The sequence below is a fragment of the Phycodurus eques genome, chromosome 4 (genome assembly GCF_024500275.1).
Source record: "Phycodurus eques isolate BA_2022a chromosome 4, UOR_Pequ_1.1, whole genome shotgun sequence".
NCBI lineage: Eukaryota > Metazoa > Chordata > Actinopteri > Syngnathiformes > Syngnathidae > Phycodurus > Phycodurus eques.
Window position 1 is genome coordinate 11,959,683 of NC_084528.1, and position 12,734 is coordinate 11,972,416.

Consider the following 12,734-nt stretch of genomic DNA (forward strand, 5'->3'; position numbering starts at 1 on the left):
TAAATATTGTCAGTCAGTCATGACTAATTTCTCTGATTTATTGCTCAGGCTTGAAACATCTTTAATTTATGTTGGTCCACTTCATAGAGGAGAGCTCTAAAAATAACTAAGCTGCTGCGGCTGTGGTGTGGGTTAATTTCATTAGATGGCCCAATGGTGTAATTTCTGCCAATATGGCTCTTCTCACTTATTGGTTTGTCAAATGCCAATTGTAAACCCATTAGTATACTGTATCAGTTGTCCCAAGACCAGCTTTCAATTGGTTATTGACACCTGGACATGTTTAACTGCTTTGTCATCCATGTTGCCCATTTATGCTTTTTTAATTACTCCCAAAAATTGTGTCTGATGACCTGCATCACCTATATATGCCACAATGAGTTAATTGTGTACATTCCTAGGAGATGTGATGTGTCTTTTCATAGTTAGTGATGTAAACCAAAGTTAAGCCTGTGGGTTAAATTTAGCAGTCTATGCCATCTCCAAATGCGGACCGTGCAGTATATCAGGCCCCACGCTCCTTAAAACCTTCCACTGCTGTGTTTACACACCAAGAGTGTACGTGAGGATCTCTTTTGGACCTCAAAATAGCCTGCATTCTTTCCTCTGTGTTTCAGGAAGCATCAGAGGAGGCCGGAACAGACTTCTCACAAATGTCGCCCTCTCTCTTCCCCGATAGGTCGCTTCCCCTTGATCCTTTTCATTCAGCTTCCTCCATTCACCAACGTTCTGTGTTTCTTTTCCCCTTACCATTCACCCAAAGTTCACCTCTCTCTGGGACATTATCATTTCCTTTCCTTTACCCCTCATCTCACATAATTTCCATGCTGTCCCTTTCGTGAAACTTTCAGCTTTCCTCTGCTGCAGGATTCCTGCTGTAGGCTGTTTGAACCATGCAAAAAATGCAGTGTAAAACATGCCCATTCCAACATTTTCAAAGTGCATGAAAAGTGCATGTTATGCCTTAAGACGCCTTGATTAAATGTATCAAGGCAGCAGTTAATAGACTCATTGTAATATAACCTCGCCAAACCGGCGGTCGTCAACCATTTTTTTTGTTGTGCCACAGACTGGTTTCGCGTAAAACAATGTTTTGAAAGACAGGCTTAGAAAAAAAATTAGATGATTAAAAATACGACTTAGCATTACACTGAAAGTACTGTAGTTGTAATTAGTTTTTCTTCAATGTATTGGTCTCACCTTGGGTTAATAGGAGACAATGACAAACAAAGACTCTTAATTATGCCCAGTCTAGTGTATAATGAAGCTGTATTTTTCTTAGAAGTTGTAGGGCCATCATTTTTTTTAAACTCATTTTTGGTTGCTTGCCACCACCATATCACACACAAATATACATATATATCTATCCATCCATCCATTTTCTACCGCTTATCCGAGGTCAGGTCGCGGGGGCAGTAGCTTTAGCAGGGATGCCCAGCCTTCCCTCTCCCCAGCCACTTCATCCAGCTCTTCCGGGGGGATCCCGAGGCATTACCAGACCAGCCGAAGTATGTAGTCTCTCCAGTGTGTCCTGGGTCGTCCCCGGGGTCTCCTCCCGTTGGGACGTGCTAGGAGCACCTCACCAGGGAGGCGTCCGGGAGGCATCCGAATCAGATGCCCCAGCCAACTCATCTGGCTCCTCTCGATGTGGAGGAGCAGCGGCTCTACTCTGAGATCCTCCCGGATGACCGAGCTTCTCACCCTATCGCTAAAGGAGAGCCCGGACACCCTGCGGAGGAAACTAATTTCGGCTGCTTGTATCCGGGATCTTGTTCTTTCAGTCACGACCCACAGCTCGTGACCATAGGTGAGGGTAGGAACGTAGATCGACCGGTAAATCGAGAGCTTCGCCTTCCGGCTTAGCTCCTTCTTTACCACAACGGATCGATACAAAGTCCGCATCACTGCAGACGCTGCATCGATCCGCCTGTCGATCTCCCGTTGCCTTCTTCCCTCACTCGTGAACAAGACCCCATGATACTTGAACTCCTCCACTTGGGGCAGGATCTCATCCCCGACCTGGAGAGGGCACGCCACCCTTTTCCGACTGAGGACCATGGTCTCAGATTTGGAGGTGCTGATTCTCATCCCAGTCGCTTCACACTCAGCTGTGAACTGCTCCAGTGAGAGTTGGAGGTCACGGCTTGATGAAGCCAACAGAACCACATCATCTGCAAAAAGCAGAGATGCAATACTGAGACCACCAAACCGGACCCCCTCTACGCCTCGGCTGCGCCTAGAAATTGTGTCCATAAAAGTTATGAACAGAATCGGTGACAAAGGGCATACTCTGCGGAGTCCAACCCTCACCGGAAACGAGTCCGACTTACTGCCGGATATGCGGACCAAACTCCTGATACGGGCTGTTTGGTCTACAGGGACCAAACAGCCCGTATCAGGGTGTTCGGTACCCCATACTCTCAAAGCACCCCCCACAGGACACCCCGAGGGACACGGTCGAACACCTTCTCCAAGTCCACAAAACACATGTAGACTGGTTGGGCGAACTCCCATGCACCCTCTGCTAAGAGTGTAGAGCTGGTCCACTGTTCCACGGCCAGGACGAAAACCACACTGCTCTTCCTGAATCTGAGATTCAACTTCCCGACGGACCCTCCTCTCCAGCACCCCTGAATAGACCTTACCAGGGAGGCTGAGGAGTGTGATCCCCCTGTAGTTGGAAAACACCCTCCGGTCCCCCTTCTTAAAAAGGGGGACCACCACCCCAGTCTGCCAATCCAGAGGCACTGTCCCCGATGTTTACGCGATGTTGCAGAGGTGTGTTAACCAGGACAGCCCTACAACATCCAGAGCCTTGAGGAACTCCAGGCGAATCTCATCCACCCCCGGGGCCCTGCCACCGAGAAGCTTTTTAACCACCTCGGTGACCTTAACCCCAGAGATAGGAGAGCCCGCCTCAGAGAACCCAGACTCTGCTCCCTCATGGGAAGGTGTGTCGGTGGAATTGAGAGGTCTTCGAAGTATTCTCCCCACCGGCTCACAACGTCCCGTGTCGAGGTCAGCAGCGCCCCATCCCCACCATACACAGTGTCGATGGTGCACTGCTTCCCCCTTCTGAGACGCCGAATGGTGGACCAGAATTTCCTCGACGCCATCCGGAAGTCTTTCTACATGGCCTCATCGAACTCCTCCCATGGCTGAGTTTTTGCTTCAGCGACCACCAAAGCTGCATTCCGCTTGGCCACCCGGTACCCATCAGCTGCCTCAGGAGTACCACAGGCCAAAAAGGCCCGATAGGACTCCTTCTTCAACTTGACGGCATCCCTCACTGTCGGTGTCCACCAACGGGTTAGGGGATTGCCGCCACGACAGGCACCAACCACCTTACTGCCACAGCTCCGGTAGGCCGCCTCAGCAATGGAGGCGCCGAACATGGTCCACTCGGACTCGATGTCCCCCGCCTCCCCCAGAACATCAGCAAAGTTCTGTCGGAGGTGGGAGTTGAAACTCCTTCTGACAGGGGATTCCGCCAGACGTTCCCAGCAGACCCTCACAATACGTTTGGGCCTGCCACGTCGGACCGGCATTTTCCCCCACCATCGGAGCCAACTCACCACCAGGTGGTGATCAGTTGACAGTTCCGGTCCTCTCTTCACCCGAGTGTCCAAGACATGCGGCCGCAAGTCCGATGACATGACCACAAAGTCGATCATCGAGCTGCGACCTAGGGTGTCCTGGTGCCAAGTGCACGTGTGGACACCCTTATGCTTGACCATGGTGTTCGTTATGGACAAACCGTGATGAGCACAGAAGTCCAATAAGAGAACACCGCTCTGGTTCTGATCGGGGGGTAGGCAGTGTGTGGGGGGTGGGGGGGCGTTCCTCCCAGGTCTCACTGTCATTGCCCACGTGAGCATTGAAGTCCCCCAGCAGAACGATGGCGTCCCCAGCGGGAGCGCTCTCCAGCACCCCCTCCAAGGACTCCAAAAAGGGTGGGTACTCTGAACTGCTGTTTGGTGCATAGGCACAAACAACAGTCAGGACCCGTCCCTCCCACCCGAAGGTGGAGGGAGGCTACCCTTTCGTCCATCGGTGTGAACCCCAACGTACAGGTGCCGAGCCGGGGAGCAATAAGTATACCCACACCTGCTCGGCGCCTCTCACCGTGGGCAACTCCAGACTGGAAGAGAGTCCAACCCCTCTCGAGAGGACTGGTACCAGAGCCCAAGCTGTGCGTGGAGGCGAGTCTGACTATATCTAGTCGGAACTTCTCGACCTCACACACAAGCTCGGGCTCCTTCTCTGCCAGAGAGGTGACATTCCACGTCCATAGAGCCAGCTTCTGTAGCCGGGGATCGGATCGCCAAGGTCCCCGCCTCCGGCCACCACCCAGCTTGCACTGCACCCGACCCCTATGGCCCCTCCCACAGGTGGTGAGCCCATGGGAAGGGGGATCATCGTTACCCTTTCGGGATCTATCTATCTATCTATCTATCTATCTATCTATCTATCTATCTATCTATCTATCTATCTATCTATCTATCTATCTATCTATCTATCTATCTATCTATCTATCTATCTATCTATCTATCTATCTATCTATCTATCTATCTATCTATCTATCTATCTATCTATCTATCTATCTATCTATCTATCTATCTATCTATCTATCTATCTATCTATCTATCTATCTATCTATCTATCTATCTATCTATCTATCTATCTATCTATCTATCTATCTATCTATCTATCTATCTATCTATCTATCTATCTATCTATCTATCTATCTATCTATCTATCTATCTATCTATCTATCTATCTATCTATCTATCTATCTATCTATCTATCTATCTATCTATCTATCTATCTATCTATCTATCTATCTATCTATCTATCTATCTATCTATCTATCTATCTATCTATCTATCTATCTATCTATCTATCTATCTATCTATCTATCTATCTATCTATCAAATATTACTGTGCACTTCTATCCCCATCTATCCAATGTTTACATTTGTATACAGTACCTCCAAAATGCTATGATTGCTTCAGCAATGGGTCTGCGTTTGCTGGGACAGAGGCCGGTGTGTGCCAATCAGGCTATTTTATTTGACACACACACATGGTCACGTGGGTTATGCGTCCAATCGGGTGTGCGTACACTCAAATGAGGAAGTGAAGCGCTCTAGCAAGATGGATGCACATGGCTTTGTATAGACGGCAGACAACTATATTAACCACAACGGCTCATTAACATTATCATTAGGTCTGAGGTGTGTTAAGAGAGGATTTGTCCCGATTGAAAGGTGCGAAACGTGTCGGGGCCGCCAATCTTAAAAATTGAATGCATTTAAAATTTACGGCCAAAACCAGTAATGTGTCTGGGGGAAGCCGACTTTGCTTGAGTCATGACCCCATGAATTGTGACGTAACGTAAATGGAATGTAGCCAATCAAGAAGCGACCTAACTGACGAACAAAAAAGTGGCCTTAAATAAAAATAAACATATCTTACTCAATGTCATTTTTGGTTCCCCAGACAACAAGAATTATTTTCCAAAGCAAGGCTTTTTTACTGACAAAATCGTCATTCTAAAACAGTCCCGCCTCCATTCTCTTTGGCAACAGTTGGCAAAGATTAGCGCATACCCGGAAGTGTCTGCCCGTCTTTGTTTTTGTGAGATCACGTGAGATTTAGAGATTGGCAGCAAAACAGAATCTTTGTGTGTGGTGTTACGTGTTGAGGTTATCGGAGCAAACCACACACAATAAGACCAAAATGATTAAATGCCTGTTTTTTTATTTTATTTATTTATTTTTTTATCCTAATGTGTGGGGTCTTTCACAGTTAAAAAAAATCTTTTAAGATTTGAAAACTCCCTACATGTGTACCAGGCCTAAGTCAGCTAAGTCCCCATCCCACCCATTGACTATACATAGAATATGGAGTACGGTATTGAAACTATATGGATGGGTAGCTGTTTATACTTGCCGTCTACAACACAAGTACAAGTTTGAGATCCAGTACGACTAGTGTCAAAAATTAGGCTATTATTATTATTATTATTATTATGTTGACATGTGGCATCTCCCCCCCCCCACACACATTAAGGGCCTTCACTGTGTAATCATATACTGGATATGCTCAGTAGGTAGTCAAACTGCACATTCCTGACACTGCAGAAATCTTTTGCTGTTGAGCTGCTGTTCAGTTTCAACCAAGCATGAAATCTTTAAAAACCTTGGTGACGCTTTGTTTGCTTTGTGTGACAGTTTTTGTCACCGCCTCTGAGTCTTTTCTCCCACTGTGAGAGCTGCTCCACTGTAGTAAGAAGTGTCAATAATACCAGCTGAGAAGCAGCCTTCACTCTGCACGCTCCTACTGCAGAATTATCCTTCAAGAGAAAAGACAGTGATAAAGAGAGGAGGCCAAGAGCGAGGGAGGAGGAAATACAGAGGTTATGGAGAAAATGGAAGGACAGAGGTAAAAACAGCAAAGGAATTATGAGCAACAAAATAGTAGTGGAATTTGACATTGAGTGAAGGCGGGAGAAGAGTGTAGAAAGAGAGTGAATCAACATTTCAAAGGATTTCCCTATCACAGTTTCTGACACATTCGCAGCTCACTATCGGCCAGACTCTGACAGCTGAACAAATTGGCTGAAAGCGGTTCCTCGGCCATGGCTTTGATATGGTGTCGGGAGCAAAAGAGAGAAACGTTGTGGTATTTGTATACCTCCGCCTGGTGGTCTTTTCTTCCTCTCTTGAATGTTGGGATTCATGAGATAGATGACCCAGAATTTTGGTGCTCGAGTTTGTTTTTCCCTTTGGTGGTGGTAATTTGGTCAACATTGGTAAAGAAATATCGTGAAAAAACATAACCAGGGAGGAAACAGAGTTTAAAACCCCTTCAATTGATTCAGTGAAAGTGAACTATAAGTGCCCTAAAATAACTGACTTCATTGCTAAAAGACTCATACTGAAGGGGCCGTCAGGCGGCAGGCAGCCACTTGAGGAAATGATAGGTTACCTTGTGGCTGTGATGCTGTGTAGTAGTCAATAATGATGTCATTTATGAAGACTGGACTTTGTTACACCAGCTTCAGGCTACATGCAGCCTACCCGTCGGGATTAATTGAGCCTTTATGGTTCAATTTGTTGTTATTATTGTAATCCTCATAACAAATATTTTTTTTACGAAAAGCGTTACTGACAAATTTTCGGAAATTTTGTTTACTGTTACTTCATCTCTGTAACACAAAATGCATTTTAACTTTAAACCAAAAATAAATTTGTATTTGTCCAGCTGTGTCAAAGATTCCATTAAGCTGTCTGCAGGCTCCGGTCTCACCTTCCCAAGAAGCTTAAGTGTACCATCCACGACCACTTGCTGGCTTATCAGTCACTGTTGATGCATCATTGGACAATATGTCAGTCATTATTCAGGGATTCAAGAAGTTTAATTGTCATACCAACATACATTTACATATGATATGGCACAAAATCTGGTACCTAAGGTCCCAGATCAGCCCAATAAGTCTCAAGACTTGTGAATATAAATAGAATAAGAAAATAAGATGAAATAAAACAAGATAAAACAGATAAACACATTTATTTGCAGTTGTGAATGTAAATAGCAAAACTACTTATTGCTCACAATGTCACTGAATGTGTGTACATGTAAATTATTTGGAGCTGCAAGGTCATAGTTATTTTTTTATTTTATTTTTTTAAAGGTACAAACATTAAATGGAAAGTAGGGAAGGTTATTAATTATATTTTGGATCATTCATCCCATTCAGTAACTATAGAAATACACTTGAAATGCTGCCTTTTAAACTGTATACTGTAGTGTTATTTTTCATTTGTTGTCTCCTGCTGCCACTATGATCTCTTCCAGGGAACCAACCCATAGGAACACACCAAGAAATGACATTAATGTCACTGCGTCTGTAAAGTTACAGCCACTATCATCAGCAACAAACACAAAGGATGGAGGACAAATGGTGGAAGAAAATTATATTGCTTGATGTGTAATTAAGTGTGCTATGCTAATGTTAACTGGCTAAAGCTAACACTACATACGTAAAGTAAACTTGTTCTATTCGGAACACTAGCATCCCATGATAGTACCTTTTCCCCAGCCATGACTGTGGTTCATGACTCTTCTTCCTTACAATTATTTTCTTTTCAATACGCATAAATTAAATCATACATTTCTGCTCACGGGCCATGACAACAAACTGAGGTGGACACACACGAGAGGCTGTTGGGGGACATAATTCAGGATTAGCTGTCACACTTACTATTCAAATGCAGGGTTTGTGCTGCCTGTTCACCACCTCACCAATGGCTAATTGAAACAGGATGCGGCGAAGAGAATATTGCTCATGTTCGCTACGCTGACGAATCAAAATTGCCTGTGTCAAACCTCAAAAACCCTTCCTAATAAAAGCCAAAGTGAGTACCCCCATTCTGCCGTGTTCTGTGTTAATGGTTTTAATTTTTCCCTCGCTTTCTAAAATGCTTCAATCCACCGTTCAGCCGCTGCAGGCTAAACAATCAGGCTCACAGGATTTCCCAGATGCGGGGAACAGCGCATTAGGGAAGACAAGACCCGATGCCGCTTGGCACCAAATTGAAGCCTGCATTTTACTGTGACGTACGTTTGAAGTGTTGATGGTCAATGTGTCCTGCAATTTACATTAGTTCTTGCAGCTAGCGAGCTGCCGTCTTCATCAATGCATTACCTGCTAATGCCACTTTGGTTGTCATGCCGAGCGGTAGCGCTGGTTTAAACTAGGGTGTAACTAGCTAGTCATTTTGGGGCCAAAGGCAAACATAGTCACGGCCTCACCTCCCACCCCCTCACCCCACCACCACCACCTTATGTAACTTAGACCACTTTGTCCTGCTTTTGAAATCTGTTACACTTATCTGACAGGTAAAGTTATCTTACTCATATTTAGTACCAAAGATTTAGAATACTAACTTCAACTAAAAAGTTTCATCCATCCATCCATTTTCTTTACTGTTTATCCTCACGCGGGTCGCGGGCTGCTGGAGCCAATCCCAGCTATCTGCGGGCGGAGTACACCGTGAACCGTTTCAATTTGAGAATATTCTACTTAAAGTCCATAAGATCCTTCTTGAGAATTATCAAATAACAAGTGAATCATCTCAACACTTTGAGTTGAATTGATAATAACCAGAGGTGGGTAGAGTAGCCAAATATTGTACTGAAGTAAGAATACTGTTACTTTAGAATAATATGACTCAAGTAAAAAGTAGCCCTCCAAATAATTATTTGAGTAAGTGTAAGTAAAAACGACTAAGTACTGAGTAACTGTTGAGTAGCTTAAATCAGAGCATGACCGTCAAATAAAATTAAAATATATATATATATATATATATATATATATATATATAAATAGGCGGCACGGTGGCCGACTGGTTAGAGCGTCAGCCTCACAGTTCTGAGGACCCGGGTTCAATCCCAGGCCCCACCTGTGTGGAGTTTGCATGTTCTCCCCATGCCTGTGTGGGTTTTCTCAGGGCACTCCAGTTTCCTCCCACATCCCAAAAACATGCATTAATTGGAGACTCTAAATTGCCCATAGGTGTGCATGTGAGTGCGAATGGTTGTTTGTTTGTATGTGCCCTGCGATTGGCTGGCAACCAGTTCAGGGTGGTACCAGTTCAGGGTGGTACCGTCTCCTGCCCGATGATAGCTGGGATAGGCTCCAGCATGCCCGCGACCCTAGTGAGGGGAAGCGGCTCAGAAAATGGATGGATGGATATATATAAAAATATAAAATATATATATATAATATAAATATATATAAATATATATATAAACATATATATATATATATATATATATATATATATATATATATATATATATATATAAAATATGGCGGCACAGTGGCCAACTGGTTAGCACATCTGCCTCACGGTCATAAACACCAGTGAAATACTATCTTATGCACCACTGAACTAGTTCTTATAAACACTGGTCAAACGCTCTTATACGTGCTTGTACTGTATGTATGCCTTCAAGAATGTCAAATGCTCTCACACGCACATCAAACGCGGTCACGTATTTATGTCATTCACGCACGCACGCATGTTAAATACGCTCACGCGCGCAAGTCAACCGCATGAATGCGTATAAGCACGTATAAGAGCGTTTGAGTGTTTATGAGAGCAGGACATTGAGTCGTCCATATGAAAGCATTCCACTAGTGTTTATGAGCGAAAACATTTCAGTATTGTCTATCCGAATCAGAATCATCTTTATTTGCCAAGTATGTCCAAAAAACACACAAGGAATTTGTCTCCGGTAGTTGGAGCCGTTCTAGTACGACAACAGACAGTCAATTGACAGAACTCTTTTGAGACATAAAGACATTGACAAAAACAGTCACTGAGCAATAAAGGGTTGCTAGTTATCTGGTAATGGCGGTACAAATAAAAAACAATTTTTTTTGACAATTGTGCAAAAAGCACTTAGAGCAGTTTGAATGACTAATTTTGCAATAGTCCGGTGCAATGACCAGTGTGCAAAGGGTGGCGATACTTCAGGGAGTGTATGCAGTTTAAAGTGACTAGTAGTGTGATAATCTGGGACAATGTTGATTGTGCAAATGCTGCAGATACTCCTCAGTCAGTGTGCAAGTGGTGCAGATGCTCCTCTGGCATGAGTGGCCAATATTGGCCAACAACAGATATGCAAATAGTGCAGCGTGGCGAGACTACTGCAGTGAGTGCACGAGTTATATATAATTGGCCCGACAGAAATGTGACAACAAGCTCAAGACAAAATAATTGGCAGCATGTTGCAATGGAATTGTAGGTTAGCGGTTTAAGAAGTTGATTGCAAGAGGGAAGAAGCTGTTGGAATGTCTGCTAGTTCTAGTTTGCATTGAGCTGGAAGGGATGTGGAGGGGCCGAGAGGATTTTGCACGCTCTTGTCTTAGTTCTGGCAGCGTGCAAGTCCTCAAGGGTGGGTAGGGGGGTACCGACAATCTTTTCAGAAGTTTTGATTGTCCGTTGCAGTCGGAGTTTGTCCTTTTTTGTGGCAGCACCAAACCAGAGCGTTTGAAACAGGATGGTAGACACATGGTTCTGGGCCTGCCGCTTTGTTAGTCTTTTGTTGTTTGAAGATGCGTCTCACATCCTGTTCGTGGATGGTTAACGCAGAATGACTATGAGAGCCGGTAGTGTAGTAGTGTGTATGAGCGCATTTGAATAGTAAGTGTGAGAGCTAATCCTGAATTATGTCCCTAACGGCCCCTCATACACCCTTGTGCCGCAATGGCGTTAATCATTCGCACAGTGTGAACATGATCTACCCGTTTTACACCGTTTAGTGGGGCTTGCATTAATTTTCTTAAACTGCAAACATTGCACAGCATAGAACCGACATTATAAACAATAAATACAACCATACACACATATTCACATATCAGCCTGACTGATTCTCTCGCTTTTCATTGTGGTATGTTGTGGAACTGGCTGGTGTTCATTTCAACAGCTGCATCTTCTTGATTTTGTTCCATCCAGTTCCCATTAGTGAAACTGGTGTTAAAACCAGACGTCTTTCAGAGCCAATGTGGCTGTTCGACTCCAAACATCAAGACAGCAGAGAGAATGTTGTGATTGCGGTTGCTGTGTGAGCCATCAAGCTTGTTTACTTCCTCCTACTTGTCTGCCAGAGACAGCTGGCAGGAAGAGGTGGGCGTGCACTCTGAACCCATAAGCTCCAAACATTCATTAATCCTTGCACTGCCAGAAATGGCCAACCTATAAAGTCTTGTGGTCAGTATTGGGATATTGAAGCGGTAGAAAACAAACAAGACAGCATGACCCTATTTGTGCATTGACAATGGAATGAATGAAAAGATAAAATAAGTAAATATGAACCATCAATCCATTTTCTGTCCAGTTCAAGAATTTCCCACATTTCCAACATTAATTTTAGGATATATATTAATCTTTTCTTTGCTCTCAGCCCTCCCCTCAAGTTTGAAATAAAGTTGACTTTTACCTTGCTGAATTAAAAAAATAAAATAAATCATTTTACTTTTGAAATTTGAAATAATTACACAATCACTGCATGGACAATTAATACATTTGGCTGACTAAGATATGAGTATATAGTATTCTATTCTGTATTTTAACAATAGATAGGCAATTTCCAAAACTGGTTACCGTATTCCTCTTTCTTGTCAACCACATGGCTTTCATAAGTGGCCACACAGACTGAAGAAACTTGCATTTTCCGGGTTCTCACTTGCTTGTCAGGCTGACTGTGTTCCGTTGCTGTTTCTCTAAACCTTAACCCTATATTAAAACCCCCTCTCTCACATTTGGCCACCCAGATGGAAATAAATGCGGTTACACGCTTCTCTAGGTTCCTGGTTCAAATCCATCCTCGCCTGTGTGGTGTTTGGATGTTCTCCGGGTATTCCGGTTTCCTCTCACATCTCCAAAACATGTATGATAGGTTGATTGAAGACTCCAAAATTCCCAGAGCTGTGAATATGAGTTTGAATGGTTGTTTATTTATGTGCCCTGCAATTGGGTGGCGACCAGTTTAGGGTGTACCCTGCCTCTCGGCCAGAGTCAGCTGGGATAGGCTCCAGCACGCCCGTGACCCCAGTGAAGATAAACGATTGGAAAACGGATGGATGGATGGTTACAGGGGAAGGTTTTTCTTATTTTTTTGACTGTCACGAAAATTGTCTTGCTTGTAGATATCCACCA

The 12,734-nt window shown here is 44.2% G+C and overlaps 1 protein-coding gene across 1 annotated transcript in view; it reads left to right on the plus strand.

Annotated features, from left to right (window-relative positions):
- Nucleotides 1-12,734, plus strand: part of LOC133402017 (RNA-binding motif, single-stranded-interacting protein 3-like) — a 148,016-nt gene that overhangs the window by 33,308 nt on the left and 101,974 nt on the right. The gene's annotated exons all lie outside the window — the stretch shown is intronic.